A 16,664-nucleotide genomic window follows, 5' to 3' on the forward strand; every position below is an offset into this window, starting at 1 on the left:
CATAGCCTTGAGCCTTTGCTTCTGCTTTTTTAGACTCCTAGCGGTGGCAACAAGACTTTGACGGGCATTCTGTTGCTCCGGGTGCCTGTCCGGCGTTATGTCATCCGGACTATTATCTTTGACAGAATCGGTTTGTTCGGTTTGATTCTCCATATTGTCGTGGTCCGGCAGTGGTTCACCCTGCTCCAACGCTGGGTCTGTATGATCGTTATTTCTGCCGAGGCGGGATTTGGGGCGGCGCTTACGTCGCCGCTTTGACTGCTTCTCGAGGGGACAACCCTTTGTTGCGTCCTTCCGTTCCTCGTCGTCGTTTTCCTTTGGTGTGTCCACCATGTATATGTCATGTGATGAGGTGGACGTCCAGTGCCCTGCGGGCGATGGTTCCTCTTCGCCTCCCGCATCGTCTTCCATACCGTCGATGTCTTCGGAGTCGAAGTCGAGCATGTTGGTTAAGTCATCGATAGTGGCTACTAAGCGGGTGGTGGGTGGGCCTCGAATTTCTTCGTCGTCCGCATCCCAGTCCTGTCGGACATAGTACGGCCATGATCCTCCTGACAAGGAGAGAGACCTTAATGAGTTCAGTATGTCGCCAAAGGGCGAGTGCTGAAAAATATCCACGGAGGTAAACTCCATGATCGGCGCCCAATCGGATTCGATAGGAACGGGCGCAGGCGGTTCGGAGTCCGTGGCCGGAGAAGGACCCGACAGTTTAACAACACGGCCCTTGTGCAAGGTAAGGTCGATCTTCGGCTCGATCGCCACTGAGGGTAAGGCCTCCGTGGCAGGGTCCATCCACCCGTCTGCGGAAGGTGCAACTGGCTCCAAATTGAGGGTCGGAGCGGCTGCCAGTGCGATCTCTTGAACGATGTCCGATGGTAGAGCAAAATCGTATTCATTGTGACCGCGTGACGCACAAGGCAGAGGCTCGAATCCGTCGAAGATCAAGTCTCCACGGATATCGGCCGTGTAGTTTAAGCTTCCAAACTTGACCTGGTCGCCAGGGGCGTAACTTTCAATCTACTCCAGATGGCCGAGCAAATTGGCCCGCAGTGCAAAGCCGCCAAAGACGAAGATCTGTCCGGGGAGAAAAGTCTCACCCCGGACTGCATCACTATCGATGATAGTAGGAGCCATCAAGTCTAACGGCAACGACACAGAGGAACTCTCAATGAAAGCACCAATGTCGGTGTCAAAACCGGCGGATCTCGGATAGGGGGTCCCGAACTATGCGTCTAGGCCGGATGGTAACAGGAGGCAGGGAACATGATGTTTTACCCAGGTTCGGGCCCTCTTGATGGAGGTAAAACCCTACGTCCCACTTGATTAATATTGATGATATGGGTAGTACAAGAGTAGATCTACCATGAGATCAGAGAGGCTAAACCCTAGAAGCTAGCCTATGGTATGATTGTTGTTCGTCCTATGGACTAAAGCCCTCCGGTTTATATAGACACCGGAGAGGGTTAGGGTTACACAAGGTCAGTTACAAAGAAGGAGATATCCATATCCGTATTGCCTAGCTTGCCTTCCACGCCAAGTAGAGTCCCATCCGGACACGAGATGAAGTCTTCAATCTTGTATCTTCATAGTCTAACAGTCCGGCCAATGGAGATAGTCCGGCTGTCCGGAGAACCCCTAATCCAGGACTCCCACTGGCGTGATGCCTATATACATGATCATGCCTAGATATTCTCATAACTATGCTCAATTCTGTCAATTGCTCAACAGTAATTTGTTCACCCACCATAGAATACTTATGCTCTTGAGAGAAGCCACTAGTGAAACCTATGGCCCCCGGGTCTATTCTCATCATATCAATCTCCATCACTTTAATCTTGCTTTGCTTTTTACTTTGCATCTTTGTACCAAAAATACCAAAGATATTATATCTATCAGATCTCACTCTCGTAAGTGAACGTGAAGGGATTGACAACCCCTAATCGCGTTGGTTGCGAGTAGCTATCATTTTGTGCAGGTACGAGGGACTTGAGCATGGCCTCCTACTGGATTGATTCCTTTGTTCTCAAAAACTGAGGGAAATACTTACGCTACTCTGCTGCATCATCCCTTCCTCTTCGGGGAAAACCAACGCAAGCTCAAGACGTAGCAAGAAGGATTTCTGGCGCCGTTGCCGGGGGGTCTACTCAAAAAGTCAACATACCAAGTACCCATCACAATCCCTATCTCTCGCATTACATTATTTGCCATTTTCCTCTCGTTTTCCTCTCCCCCACTTCACCCTTGCCGTTTTATTCGCCTCTCTCTCTATCCTCCCTCTCCTTTCTCACTTGCCTTTTTGTTTGCTCGTGTGCTTGTTTGCTTGCTTGTCGTTATGTCTGAAATTGGGGAAGTTATCGCCAATATGGGCGATAGCAATATCTTGGAAAATTCTGATGCTCCTGCTGAAGAACCCCCTACCTATCATACAAAAAGATTTCAAATCGGTAGTGGTAATATTATTGGAAAAGGAGTTATTCAAGATTTCTTTACTTGTGTCGGTGCTTTGCCCTCTATGGGCGGTTCTATTCTCCATAGAACTAGTAGTCTTGCGGACGCTATTGCTATGCTTATCATTGAACTTGAAAGGCAATTTATGCATATGCACCCATCTATACAAAGAGTTTTCCTAGAATTTTCTAATATCGAGCATTCCTCTATTAAGCGTGCCACTACTATATTTTTGGCTCATGAATTCAGATTTATAATAAAAGAAGCCAAAGAAATCTTTGTGCACTATAGGGTGGACGCTGGTAGTCCTCCCATAGAATCTATCCTCTTCGACCAAGAAGAAATTATGTGCTTTCAATCTCCTGACTATGTTGCTTTTAATGAAAACCTTAGAAAAAAGGTGCCAATCAATATTTTAATTGATAGAATCTCTGAACTTAATGATGATTTGGCTATTCAAAATAATGAGCTAGGATGCTCTCTTGAGTCTAGGCTCACAAGGTTCTGTCAAAAGAATGCTTATAATGATGAATTGGTTGTACAATACGAAGGACCGAAAGAGGAACCTATACCTCCTAAAATTGATCTTGGGGACTTTTGTCCTATTAAATTTAGCCCTTTTGATTACTTTTGCTTGCCTCAAAGGAAACTTGCTGCCGAACAGAGAGAATACGAAATGAGTTTCACCGATCTATCTTATTACTACGGCAATACCTAGATCTATCCTCGCTTTTATGCCTAGCTAGGGGCGTTAAACGATAGCGCTTGTTGGGAGGCAACCCAATTTAATTCTTATTCCTTGCTTTTTGCTCCTGCTTAGTAATAAATAAATTATTTAGCCTCTGTTTTGGTTGTGTTTTTTGTGTTTAATTAGTGTTTGTGCCAAGTAGAACCGTTGGGAAGACTTGGGGAAAGTCTTGTTGAACTTGCTGTAAAAACAGAAACTTTAGTGCTCACGAGAACTGCTTTCATTTTTATTTTAAGAGTGATATTTAGTTAATTCTTTTTGCATATGATTAATAGATAAATTACTCACGTCCATCAGTTTATTTTAGAATTTTTGGGGTTCCATATATTGCGCTAGCTACAGATTACTACAGACTGTTCTGTTTTTCACAGATTCTGTTTTTCGTGTGTTGTTTGCTTATTTTGATGAATCTATGGTTAGTAAAATAGTTTATAATCCATAGAGAAGTTGGAATACAGTAGTTTTAACACCAATATAAATAAAGAATGATTTCATTACAGTACCTTGAAGTGTACTTTTGTTTTCTTTCGCTAACGGAGCTCACGAGTTTTCTACTTTAAGTTTTGTGTTGTGAAGTTTTCAAGTTTTGGGTGAATTATTTTGATGAATTATGGAACAAGGAGTGGCTAGAGCCTAAGCTTGGGGATGACCATGGCACCCCCAAGATAATCCAAGGCACCAAGAAGTCAAAGCTTGGGGATGCCCCAGAAGGCATCCCCTCTTTCGTCCACTTCCATCGGTAATTTACTTGGAGCTATATTTTTATTCACCAACATGATATGTGATTTGCTTGGAGCGTCTTGTATTATTTGTGTCTTTGTGTCTTAGTATGACATAAGCATCCTTGATGTACACACCTTTTGAGAGATCCATACACGAATTAAAATTTGATAGAATACTCTATGTGCTTCACTTATATCTTTTGAGCTAAGTAGTTTTCCTCTATGTGCTTCACTTATATCTTTTGAGCTAAGTAGTTTTGCTCTATGTGCTTCACTTATATCTTTTGAGCTAAGTAGTTTTGCTCTATGTGCTTCACTTATATCTTTTGAGCATTATAGTTTTGCTCTATGTGCTTCACTTAGATCTTTTAGAGCACGGTGGTGGATTTGTTTTAAAGACACTATTGATCTCTCATGCTTCACTTAAATTATTTTGAGAGTCCCTTAATAGCATGGTAATTTTCTTAATAATAATATGCTTGGTATTCAAGATTTCTGAAACTTCCTTTTGAGTGTGTTGAATACTAAGAAAAGATTGAAGCATGATAAATGTTTTGAGATATGGAGGTGATAATATTAAAGTCATGCTAGTTGAGTAGTTGTGAATTTAAAGAATACTTGTGTTAAAGTTTGTGATTCCCATAGCATGCACGTATGGTTTACTGTTATGTGATGAAGTCGGAGCATGATTTATTTATTGATTGTCTTCCTTATGAGTGGCAGTCGGGGACGAGCGATGGTATTTTCCTACCAATCTATCCCCCTAGGAGCATGCGCGTAATACTTTGCTTTGATAACTTCTAGATTTTTGCAATAAGTATATGAGTTCTTTATGACTAATGTTGAGTCCATGGATCATACACACTCTCACCCTTCCACCTTTGCTAGCCTCTCTAACACTGCGCACCTTTCGCCGGTATCATACACCTACCATATACCTTCCTCAAAACAGCCACCATACCTACCTATTATGGCATTTCCATAGCCATTCCAAGATATATTGCCATGCAACTTTCCACCATCTAGTTCATCATGACACATTCATCATTGTCATATTGCCTAGCATGATCATGTAGTTGACATAGTATTTGTGGCAAAGCCACCGTTCATAATTTTTTCATACTTGTCACTCTTGATTCATTGCATATCCCGGTACACCGCCGGAGGCATCCATATAGAGTCATACTTTGTTTTAGAATTGAGTTGTAATCACTGAGTTGTAAATAAATAAAAGTGTGATGATCATTATTTAATATAGCATTGTCCCCAAAAAAGAGAAAGGCCAAAGAAAAAAAGAAGGACCCCAAAAAAAGATAAAATAAATAAAAAGGGGCAATGCTACTATCCTTTTACCACACTTGTTCTTCAAAGTAGCACCATGATCTTCATAGTAGAGAGTCTCTCATGTTATCACTTTCATATACTAGTGGGAATTTTACATTATAGAACCTGGCTTGTATATTCCAATGATGGGCTTCCTCAAATTGCCCTAGGTCTTCATGAGCACGCAAGTTAGATGCACACCCACTTAGTTTCCTTTTGAGCTTTCATATACTTATAGCTCTAGTGCATCCGTTGCATGGCAATCCCTACTCACTCACATTGATCTCTATTGATGGGCATCTCCATAGCCCGATGATACGCCTAGTTGATGTGAGACTATCTTCTCCTTTTTGTCATCTCCACAACCACCATTCTATTCCACCTATAGTGCTATATCCATGGCTCACGCTCATGTATTGCGTGAAGATTGAAAAAGTTAAAGTATGAAACAATTGCTTGTCTTGTCATCGGGGTTGTGCATGATTTAAATACTTTGTGTGGTGAAGATAAAGCATAGCCAGACTATATGATTTTGTAGGGATAACTTTCTTTGGCCATGTTATTTTGAGAAGACATAATTGCTTTGTTAGTATGCTTGAAGTATTATTATTTTTATGTCAATATAAACTTTTGTCTTGAATCTTTCGAATCTGAATATTCATATCACAATTAAGAAGATTTGCATTGAAATTATGCCAAGTAGCACTCCGCATCAAAAATTCTTTTTTTATCATTTACCTACTCGAGGACGAGCAGGAATTAAGCTTGGGGATGCTTGATACGTCTCCAACGTATCTATAATTTTTGATTGCTCCATGCTATATTATCTACTGTTTTGGACTATATTGGGCTTTATTTTCCACTTTTATATTATTTTTGGGACTAACCTATTAACCGGAGGCCCAGCCTAGAATTGTTGTCTTTTTTTCCTATTTCAGTGTTTCGAAGAAACGGAATATCAAACGGAGTCCAAACGGAATAAAACCTTCGGGAACGTGATTTTCTCACCGAACGTGATCCAGGAGACTTGGACCCTACTCTAAGGAGTCAAAGAGGCGGTCACGAGGGTGGGCCCCCCTAGTGCGCGCCCCCTGCCTCGTGGGCCCCTCGGTGCTCCACCGACGTACTCCTTCCTCCTATATATACCTATGTACCCCCAAACGATCAGAAGAGGAGCAAAAAAACCTAATTCCACCACCGCAACTTTCTGTATCCGCCCATCTTGGGGCCTATTCCAGAGCTCCGCCGGAGAGGGCCGTCATCACGGAGGGCTTCTACATCATCATAGCCTCTCCGATGAAGTGTGAGTAGTTTACCTCAGACCTTCGGGTCCATAGTTAGTAGCTAGATGGCTTCTTCTCTCTTTTTGGATCTCAATACAAAGTTCTCCCCCTCTCTTGTGGAGATCTATTCGATGTAATCTTCTTTTTGCGGTGTGTTTGTTGAGATCGATGAATTGTGGGTTTATGATCAAGTCTATCTATGAATAATATTTGAATCTGCTCTAAATTCTTTTATGTATGATTGGTTATCTTTGCAAGTCTCTTCGAATTATCCGTTTGGTTTGGCCAACTAGATTGGTAGTTCTTGCCATGGGAGAAGTGCTTAGCTTTGGGTTCGATCTTGCGGTGTTCTTTCCCAGTGACAGAAGGGGTAGCAAGGCATGTATTGCATCGTTGCCATCGAGGATAACAAGATGGGGTTTATTTCATATTGCATGAATTTATCTCTCTACATCATGTCATCTTGCTTAAGGCGTTACTCTGTTTTTAACTTAATACTCTAGATGCATGCTGGATAGCGGTCGATGAGTGGAATAATAGTAGTAGATGGGGAATCGTTTTGGTCTACTTGTCACGGACGTGATGCCTATATACATGATCATGCCTAGATATTCTCATAACTATGCTCAATGTTGTCAATTGCTCAAAAGTAATTTGTTCACCCACCATAGAACACTTATGCTCTTGAGAGAAGCCACTAGTGAAACATATGGCCCCCGGGTCTATTCTCATCATATCAATCTCCATCACTTTAATCTTGCTTTGCTTTTTACTTTGCCTTTACTTTTTACTTTGCATCTTTATACCAAAAATACCAAAAATATTATATCTATCAGATCTCACTCTCGTAAGTGACCGTGAAGGGATTGACAACCCCTAATCGCGTTGGTTGTGAGTAGCTATCGTTTCGTGCAGGTACAAGGGACTTGAGCGTGTCCTCCTACTGGATTGATACCTTGATTCTCAAAAACTGAGGGAAATACTTACGCTACTCTGCTGCATCATCCCTTCCTCTTCGGGGAAAACCAACGCAAGCTCAAGACGTAGCACCATGATGTTCTAAAAGACTCTTAAAATAATATAAGTGGAGTATGAGAGATCAATAATTTCTATAAAATAAAACCACCACTGTGCTCTAAAAGATATAAGTGAAGCACTAGAGCAAAATTATCTAGCTCAAAAGATACGAGTGAAGCACATAGAGTATTCTAATAAATTCTGATTCGTGCATGTCTCTTCCAAAAGGTGTGTGAAGCAAGGATGATTGTGGTAAACTAAAAAGCAAAGACTCAAATCATACAAGACACTCCAAGAAAACACATATCATGTGGTGAATAAAAATATAGCCTCAAGTAAAGTTACCGATAGACGAAGACGAAAGAGGGGATGCCTTCCAGGGCATCCCCAAGCTTAGGCTTTTGGTTGTCCTTGAATTTTACCTTGGGGTGCCTTGGGAATCCCCAAGCTTAGGCTCTTGCCACTCCTTATTCCAAAATCCATCAGATCTTTACCCAAAAACTTGGAAACTTCACAACACAAAACTTCAACAGAAAATCTCATGAGCTCCGTTAGTATAATAAAATAAACCACCACTTTAAGGTACTGTAATGAACTCACTCTTTATTTATATTGGTGTTAAACCTACTGTATTCCAACTTCTCTATGGTTCATACCCCCTGATACTACTCATAGATTCACCAAAGTAAGCAAACAACACACGAAAAACAGAATCTGTCGAAAACAGAACAGTCTGTCGCAATCTGGAGATTTTGAATACTTCTGTAACTCCAAAAATTCTGAAAAATTAGGACGACCTGCGCAATTTGTATATTGATCTACTTCAAGTGTATTGGGTATTTTATCGCTCTCTGGTAAAAATTGAAAATTATTTTCGTGAGCGCATACTTTCTGTTTTTATCAGCCAGATCAAACAACAATCACCCAAGAAGATCCTAAAGGCCTTACTTGGCACAAACACTAATTAAAATATAAAAAACACAATCGTAACAGAAGCTAGATGAATTATTTATTGCTAAACAGGAACAAAAAGTAAAGAACATAAATAAAATTGGGTTGCCTCTCAACAAGCGCTATTGTTTAACGCACCTAGCTAGGCATGAAAACAAGAGTAGATCTAGGTATTGCCATAATAATGATAAGGAAAATCGCAAAAACTCATCTCATACTCCCTAAGTTCAGTAGCAAGTTTTCTTTGTGGCAGGCAAAAGTAATCAAAAGGGCTAAATTTAATGGGACGAAAGTCCCCAAGATCAAGCTCGGGAGGTGTCGTGGGTTTGTTACGGCAGATGTCCTCATGAAAGGACTTAGTCATGGAGCCATCGCTACGGGTTAGCTTAAGGGGTTAAACCGGACAAGGGACACGGGGAATTTTATACTAGTTCGGCCCCTTCGAGGAAGGTAAAAGCCTACGTCTAGTTGTGATTGGTATTGCTAAGGTTTCGAAGGCCAGGGAGCGAATCCGCTTTGTCTGGCTCTTGAGTTGTTGTTGTCTGTCCTTAAACCGCGGTCGGGTCGTCCCTTTATATACATAGGTTGACGCCCGCCGGACTACAGAGCCCCGGAGCCGGATCATAAACGTGTCCGGTTCGGTCTCTACTCTCTCTATCTTATCATACAAGTTATTTGACTAGGTCGGTTTACATTTACATGCTATAACCCGCCTTTGGGCCTTGGGCCTTACTTAAAGTGCCATTATCCTCACATCTTCATGGGATTCTAATCTTCAAAGAGTCAATCCGGCTACATAAGGCCGGTTTACCTCTAGTAGTAATATCCCCAACATTAGGCCCCAGAATGGTTTGAACTTGTTCATGTCAATCTTCCATACTTAGAAAAAATCTTCTCTCCTATATTCACTTTGATCTTGTAAACCGCCATGATGTCATATTTCAAAATTATGATAAACCGCCCTGATGTCATCCATCCGTTGATGTCGGAGATTACCTTCATTTAATATATATTCAGTCATCAAGGCGACACCTTTATTAACTTATGCATTTTTTGGGCTCCTCGATTCTCGTGCTTGCCATTTTATCGCTTCACCTTATAAATAGGGTCGAGGGGTCATTTTCACCTCCCCCCCGTGCCTCTTCGCGTCGTCTTCCTTGTGCCGCTCAGCCTCTGGAGCTCCGCCGCCACCGTCGATCGTCGCCTCTGCTCCGACCCTGGCCGCTGCATCACCCTGAACGCACCAGAATACTGTGGCGCCTTTCCGCTTCCTCACCAGCTCCGGCAAGTTCTCTGCTTTTTTCACCACATATCTGTTCTAGGGTTTCGACGTTATTTGCAGTTCTTCCAAAGTTCATCAGTGTTGTTCTTCCATGTTCTTCCTTTAGTATGTAGATGAACACTTCATGCTTGACGTATCTCTTGCCATAGCTAACCTACCATGGTCATCACAAATCCTTATGCGCAAAGAACTGATCTAGTCTGTCATAAATTGCTTAAGTTCTGCACCCCTTCAAGATCCAATTCTTTTTGCTTTTCTGTCTTATCTTAGATCCGAAAGTTTTATATGTCACTGTGAGATCTGTTTCTATGTTCCTGTGAGATCCGTTTCTCCTCGCACCAATATAAGCGGTTTGACCTTGTATAAACAGTCTATGCCATTAGCCCTCTGATAAATTGGAGGAGCATTTTACCTTCATAATTATGCTTCGGTTTAACAGTGTCTGAGCAATCCTGTGCTAGTATACCCTTTTTCTCTTATTGCAAGTCTCCGGGTTGTACCATTTCACATATCAGTATGTTTCTTACTCCCTTGTCTCTTGTATATAATCATGCGTAATTTATAAACCAGCCTTTCATTTTCAGTTTGTTTGCTTTGCAATGGCCAAACAATTCACTGCCTGCAACTAGGCTTGTTCCCGGGTTACTGAGGCTCAATTGAATGAGATGGTTGGCATCGGCTCTCTACCTAAGAAAACTGAGATCAAATGGTGAGTACCAGGACCAGAAAATCCTCCAACCCCAAGGCAGGGCGAGGTGGTGGTCTTTGTTGACCATATAGTTCGTGGTTTCAAACCTCCAGGGTCAAAGTTTTATCGAGATGTGCTTGCGAGCTTCCAACTGCATCCACAAGATATTGGTCCCAACTCAATTTCCAACTTATGCAACTTCCAGGTCTTCTGTGAAGTATATTTACAAGAAGAACCAACTACAGAACTATTCTGGGATTTCTTTCACTTAAACCGGTGCACAGAGTTTGTAAATGGCCCGAACACAGAACTTGGTGGTGTCTCGATTCAGAAGCAGAAATAAGTGGAATTTCCTCATGCCAAACATCATAGTCACCCGAAGGAATGGAACCAAATATGGTTTTATTGCAGAGACACTTCGCCTCAAGATGAAAATCCCCTCCCCGACTTTCGTGATCACAGACTATCCAATACTCACCCAATGCCACAACGCCTGAGCTCTTCAGAAAGGGCGAAATACGCTCCTCAACTCGCCAAGCTCCGAACCTTTACGGCAAACGGTTTAACAGGCGTGGATTTTGTGCGCTGTTGGATATCCTGGAGTATCTTGCCGCTAAGCCGGCATCCCGGTTTAATGTGCGAATATACCGGTGAAGTTGACGATCCCCAACGCCATTGCAACATCCAATTATCTGAAGAAGAAGTTACTGAAGGTGTAAAGAAGATTCTGAATGAATCGGAACTGGTCTGTAGTCAAACCAGTCTGAGTCCCTTCTATGCCAAGAACAAACCGCCTGCTGTAAGCATTACACTTCCTCTTCATCTCTAATGTCTTTAAATTATACAATCTGTAACCCTTCTTCTTTATATATATAGGGTGATGACCCCTTCTGGAAACGGAAATCCATAGAGAAAGCGGCAAAGCCAACTGGAGACAAAGCGGTCAAGCCATCCCGCCCAAAGACCAAAGCCGTAAAACAGACGTCAAAGCGGAAAACGGCTGACCGGATTAATATGGAGCTTGATGATGATACTGATGATCCAGAAGTTGAGGTAGAACTTGACTCACTTGGCTCTCTTTTTATGCATCTTGTTAACAATGATCTTCCTCAGGAGGATGCAGAAGCTAGTCAAGCTGATGACATAGAGGTAATTACCCTTTCCTCCGGTTCAGACTCTATGCCAACACAAAAAACTTGCCAAGCAATCCGGAAAGTAAGCTTTTCTCATCCTCTTGCTCACTTGGATACAACATTTATTTTGAAGACTCAACAGCATGAAGCTCGCCGGACAACCCGACACAGTGGACAACAAGTCACTTCAACCGGTTTACCTGACACTCTGGTTCGGAAGCGCCGGTCTGAGGTCTCTCCTACTTCTGACCATTCTTACCCCAAGGCAGGTTATTTCAGACAGCCTCTTAATCTGTCCGATTCAAATTATCAGGTGACACCTCCTTCCTCTTCTGGTGAATCGACAGCAACTCAACTCCCCCCTTTGAAAACTGTGGCCGGGTGAGTTGTAAAAACCTTTCCTTTCAATGCGCCCTACATCCTTTGAATAGGATGTTAATCCTTTTTTATTCTATTTGCAGGGCCAAAGCCAGACCCAGTAAGAAAGCTCGGGTCACCAATCCGCCAGAAGACCCTGTCGCCGAAGAAGAAGAACCAAGAGGTGAACCGGAACAGACTAGTGAACCGGAAGGCCCCCATCCTGAAACTACTTTTGATGATCCGCCCCTTGATGGCCAACATACCGACAAACCAACAGACGCTGAGCCTGCCGCACCCGATACTGAATCGGCAGAACCAAACCGGGCCAGTCCGATGAAAGACACTGAAATTCCATCATCATCCATCAAAAATCCTAAAGGCCAAGGTGATGACGTTATTATTACTGGAATAGGTCATAGCTCTCCTGTCCATCCCGTTATTTTAGCTCAGCATAGTGCCAAAGAAGAGCAAATTGCTAGGGATAAAGGTAAATGGAGCAGCGACTTATCAAACTATGCTCATCTTAACGCTGATGAGCTTCATTCCGGCTTCTTGAACCGTCTGCACTCAAACTGGGATTATGAAGCCGGTCTGGTAAACTTGATGAAAGAGCGATATGAGGTAAATTCTTCTCCCTTTGTATATTGATTTATAGCTGAAACACTATCCCAAGTAGCCCCCAAGGGCCGTTTTATGATTGTTAATCACAAAATGGGTCTTTGTAACACTTCAAGCATCCCATCATTGATCCTTGCAATGGCGTGTCGCCAATAATAGATAAGACTCATCTTGAAAAAAATAGATAACTTTCTGCAGCATAGCCTCCAAAGGCCGGTTTAACTTGGCAGGTTAATCCGGTTTTTAATCCCCACAGCCGTTTTAGAACAGACGCACATTAGCCCCAAGTGTCAAGGATAATGCTTGCATTGTTCTGGAGACTTGTATAGAGTATAGTATTTGAGAGCAAATAGGCATTAGCCCCCAAGTATGAAGTGTATAACTTGTTATATGCTTTATACTTAGTGCATAAATATGTTGTGTGTTGAATATACCTTCAATGTTGCAGGCTGAACTGAGAAGCAAAGATGCCCGAAATTCTGACTTGCAAGAAAATGTGAAATCTCAACAAGCTGAAGCTGCAAAAGCCAAAGAGGAGCTGGCCCAGGCCCTGGCCAGAATGGAAAAGCTGAAAGAATCCTTCAACCAAGATCGTGCTGAATGGGAAACCAAAAAAGCCGGTTTAACCAAGAGAGCTGTAGACGCCGAGGCAGCCCTGAAACCAATGGCTGAAGAACTAGCCGGTTTGAAGCGCCAAATCAATGCTATGACATCTGCTATCTTTGGTAAGTTGAAAAGCAAACCGGGTCAAGGATGCCGGTTTATCAAAACATACTTATGATGTTCAATAAACAAAATTCAAATAGGAAAATATGCGAGGCTTTTTACGAGCTGCCAGGCTCCAAATCGAGGCTTTTCATGGGCTACCAGGCCTCCGAGTTAAACCATTTAACAAAACCTTTTAAGATGGGCCTCCAATTAACCAATCATCGTTTTAACTGTGACAAGTTCAGGGTCTGTAAAAGATTGACTTGTCAAACATTCGATGGGTCATACCAGGATTATTTGGATAGGAGTGGCTTACTTGATGAAGGCAGGCTAACCCGGGTTTTTAGGTGAATACACCAGGCTTCCAAGTCGTGGCTTGATAGCCAATTACGAGGGTCCTTTCAAACTCTTTGCTGCTTTGCAAAAAAGAGCCCCCGAGTAACTTTGTGAGCGATGCTCAGTGTGCGCCTATGTTTGAGTCTGTACTATGTACAACACTCTCTTGGGCTCCACAAGTTTTTCCTTTTGTGGCTGAAACGCCTATCAAGAGGTGTAGCTGTGGTTCAAACATGACCAAGCCCCCTAGTGATTTTCTTTATCTCTATGCAGCTGCTAAAGCCGGTTTAACAAAGACTCCGCTTTGTTAGTTAACTTGTAAAAGCACACACATGATATAAGAAAGAACAGATACCCCGCTTATAACGGAGGCTCCGGTTTATTATATGATATATACACTGTCATAAATATGTACAGATGAAGAGCCTATGGCTTCAAGTATAGTAAGGCCGAAGGAGAGCTATGTTCCATGGCCGCTTTGTCTCCTCCTTCGATTGACGTGAGTCTTCATGCTCTCGAACATCAATGAGGTAGTAAGATCCGTTGTGCAGATTTTTGCTGACCACAAAGGGTCCTTCCCAAGGGGGGGATAACTTGTGCATATCAGTCTGATCCTGGATGAGCCGAAGCACCAAATCACCTTCTTGAAAGGTTCTAGTTTTAACCCGGCGGCTGTGATAACGTCGAAGATCTTGTTGATAAATCTCCGAACGTGCTGCTGCAAGATCACACTCTTCATCCAACAGGTCTAGAGAGTCCTGACGTGCCTTCTCATTATCAATTTCAACATAAGCTGCCACACAGGGCGAATCGTGACGGATGTCACTAGGAAGAACTGCCTCTGCTCCATAAACCATGAAGAAAGGTGTGTAACCCGTAGACCTATTGGGTGTGGTGTTGATGCTCCATAACACAGAAGGTAGCTCCTCAACCCAACAACCCGGCGTCCGCTTTAAGGGAACCATAAGCCTTGGTTTGATACCCCGTAGAATTTCTTGATTTGCCCTTTCCGCTTGACCATTAGATTGGGGGTGAGCCACTGATGCTAGATCAAGCCGGATGTGCTCACGTTGACAGAATTATTCATCTCCCCTTTTGATAGATTAGTACCATTATCTATTATAATGTTGTGTGGAAAGCCAAACCAGAATATCACCTTTTTGATGAATTGAACCGCCGTGGCTGCATCACACTTGCTGACTGGCTCTGCCTCCACCCATTTAGTGAATTTATCAACTGCTACTAACATGTGGGTTTTCTTGTCGTTAGAGCGCTTGAAGGGTCCAACCATATCAAGCCCCCAAGTTGCAAACGGCCATGTAATTGGAATCATCCGCAACTCTTGAGCCGGAACGTTCGCACGGCGGGCAAATTTTTGACATCCATCACATCTCTTGACTAAATCCTCCGCATCAGCATGCGCCGCCAACCAATAAAAACTGTGGCGAAAAGCTTTGGCAACCAATGACTTTGAACCGGCGTGGTGACCGCAATCCCCTTCATGGATTTCTCGCAAAATCTCACGACCTTCTTGAGGAGAAACGCAATGCTGAATTGCTCCTGAAACACTGTAACGATGTAACTCCCCATTGAGTATGGTCATGGACTTGGAACGCCGGATTATCTGTCGAGCCAACGTTTCCTCATCTCGTAACTCGCCCTGGTTCATGTAATCCAGATATGGGATCGTCCAATCCGGTATGGCATGCAGAGCTGCCACCAACTGAGCCTCCGGATCAGGAATAGCCAAATCTTCTTCGGTTGGTATTTTGACTGACGGATTGTGCAACACATCAAGAAAGAAATTGGGCGGAACCGGTTTACGTTGGGAACCAAGACGACTTAAAGCATCCGCGCTTCATTCTTCCGCCGGTCTATATGGTCCACCTGATAACATTTAAAGTGACCAGCCACTGCATCCACCTCTCGCCGATATGCAGCCATGTGTGGGTCCTTAGAATCCCAAGTGCCAGACACCTGCTGAGCCACTAGATCTGAATCGCCGAAGCACTTAACCCAGCTCAAATTCATCTCTTTAGCCATCCGAAGACCATGGAGTAAAGCCTCATATTCAGCTGCATTGTTAGTACAAGGGAACATTAAACGGAGGACATAACAAAACTTGTCACCTCGTGGGGAAGTTAATACGACTCCAGCCCTCGAGTCCTCCAACTGTCTGGACCCATCAAAATGAATAGTCCAATATGTATTATCTGGTTTCTCTTCAGGTGCCTGTAACTCCGTCCAATCGTTGATGAAATCCACGAGTGCCTGGGACTTGATCACCGTGCGGGGTATATATTTGAGCCCATGAGGTCCAAGCTCAATGGCCCACTTGGCAACCCGGCCAGTTGCCTCTCTGTTTTGAATGATGTCGCCCAGAGGAGCTGAACTGACCACTATAATGGGATGGCCCTGAAAATAGTGTTTAAGCTTCCGGCTTGCCATAAACACCCCATACACCAGTTTCTGCCAATGTGGATACCTCTGTTTTGACTCAATGAGCACCTCATTGATATAAGAAACCGACCTTTGAACCGGATACTCCTTGCCAGGCTCCTTGCGCTCTAACACAATGGCTACACTAACAGCCCGGGCATTAGCAGCCACATATAATAACAATGGCTCTTTATCGATCGGCGCTGCAAGCACGGGCGGTTCAGCTAGCTGCCTCTTCAGATCCTCGAACGCCTTATCAGCTGCCTCACTCCAGACAAAGTTATATGTTTTCTTGAGCATCTGATATAAGGGGATGGCCTTCTCTCCAAGGCGGCTGATAAACCGGCTCAAGGCTGTAATCCAGCCGACCAGACGTTGGACATCATTAATACATGCCGGTTTAGCCAAGGATGTAATTGCTGCAATCTTTTCTGGATTAGCCTCAATGCCTCTGTTTGAAACCAGAAAGCCTAAGAGCTTGCCTGCCGGGACACCGAAAACACACTTCTTCGGATTGAGCATCATCTTGTAAACCCAGAGATTGTCAAAGGTTTCCCGTAGATCATCTATCAACGTCCCCTCCTTTCTGGATTTGACCACAATATCAT

Source organism: Triticum aestivum, chromosome 6A (assembly GCF_018294505.1).
Source record: "Triticum aestivum cultivar Chinese Spring chromosome 6A, IWGSC CS RefSeq v2.1, whole genome shotgun sequence".
Lineage (NCBI taxonomy): Eukaryota > Viridiplantae > Streptophyta > Magnoliopsida > Poales > Poaceae > Triticum > Triticum aestivum.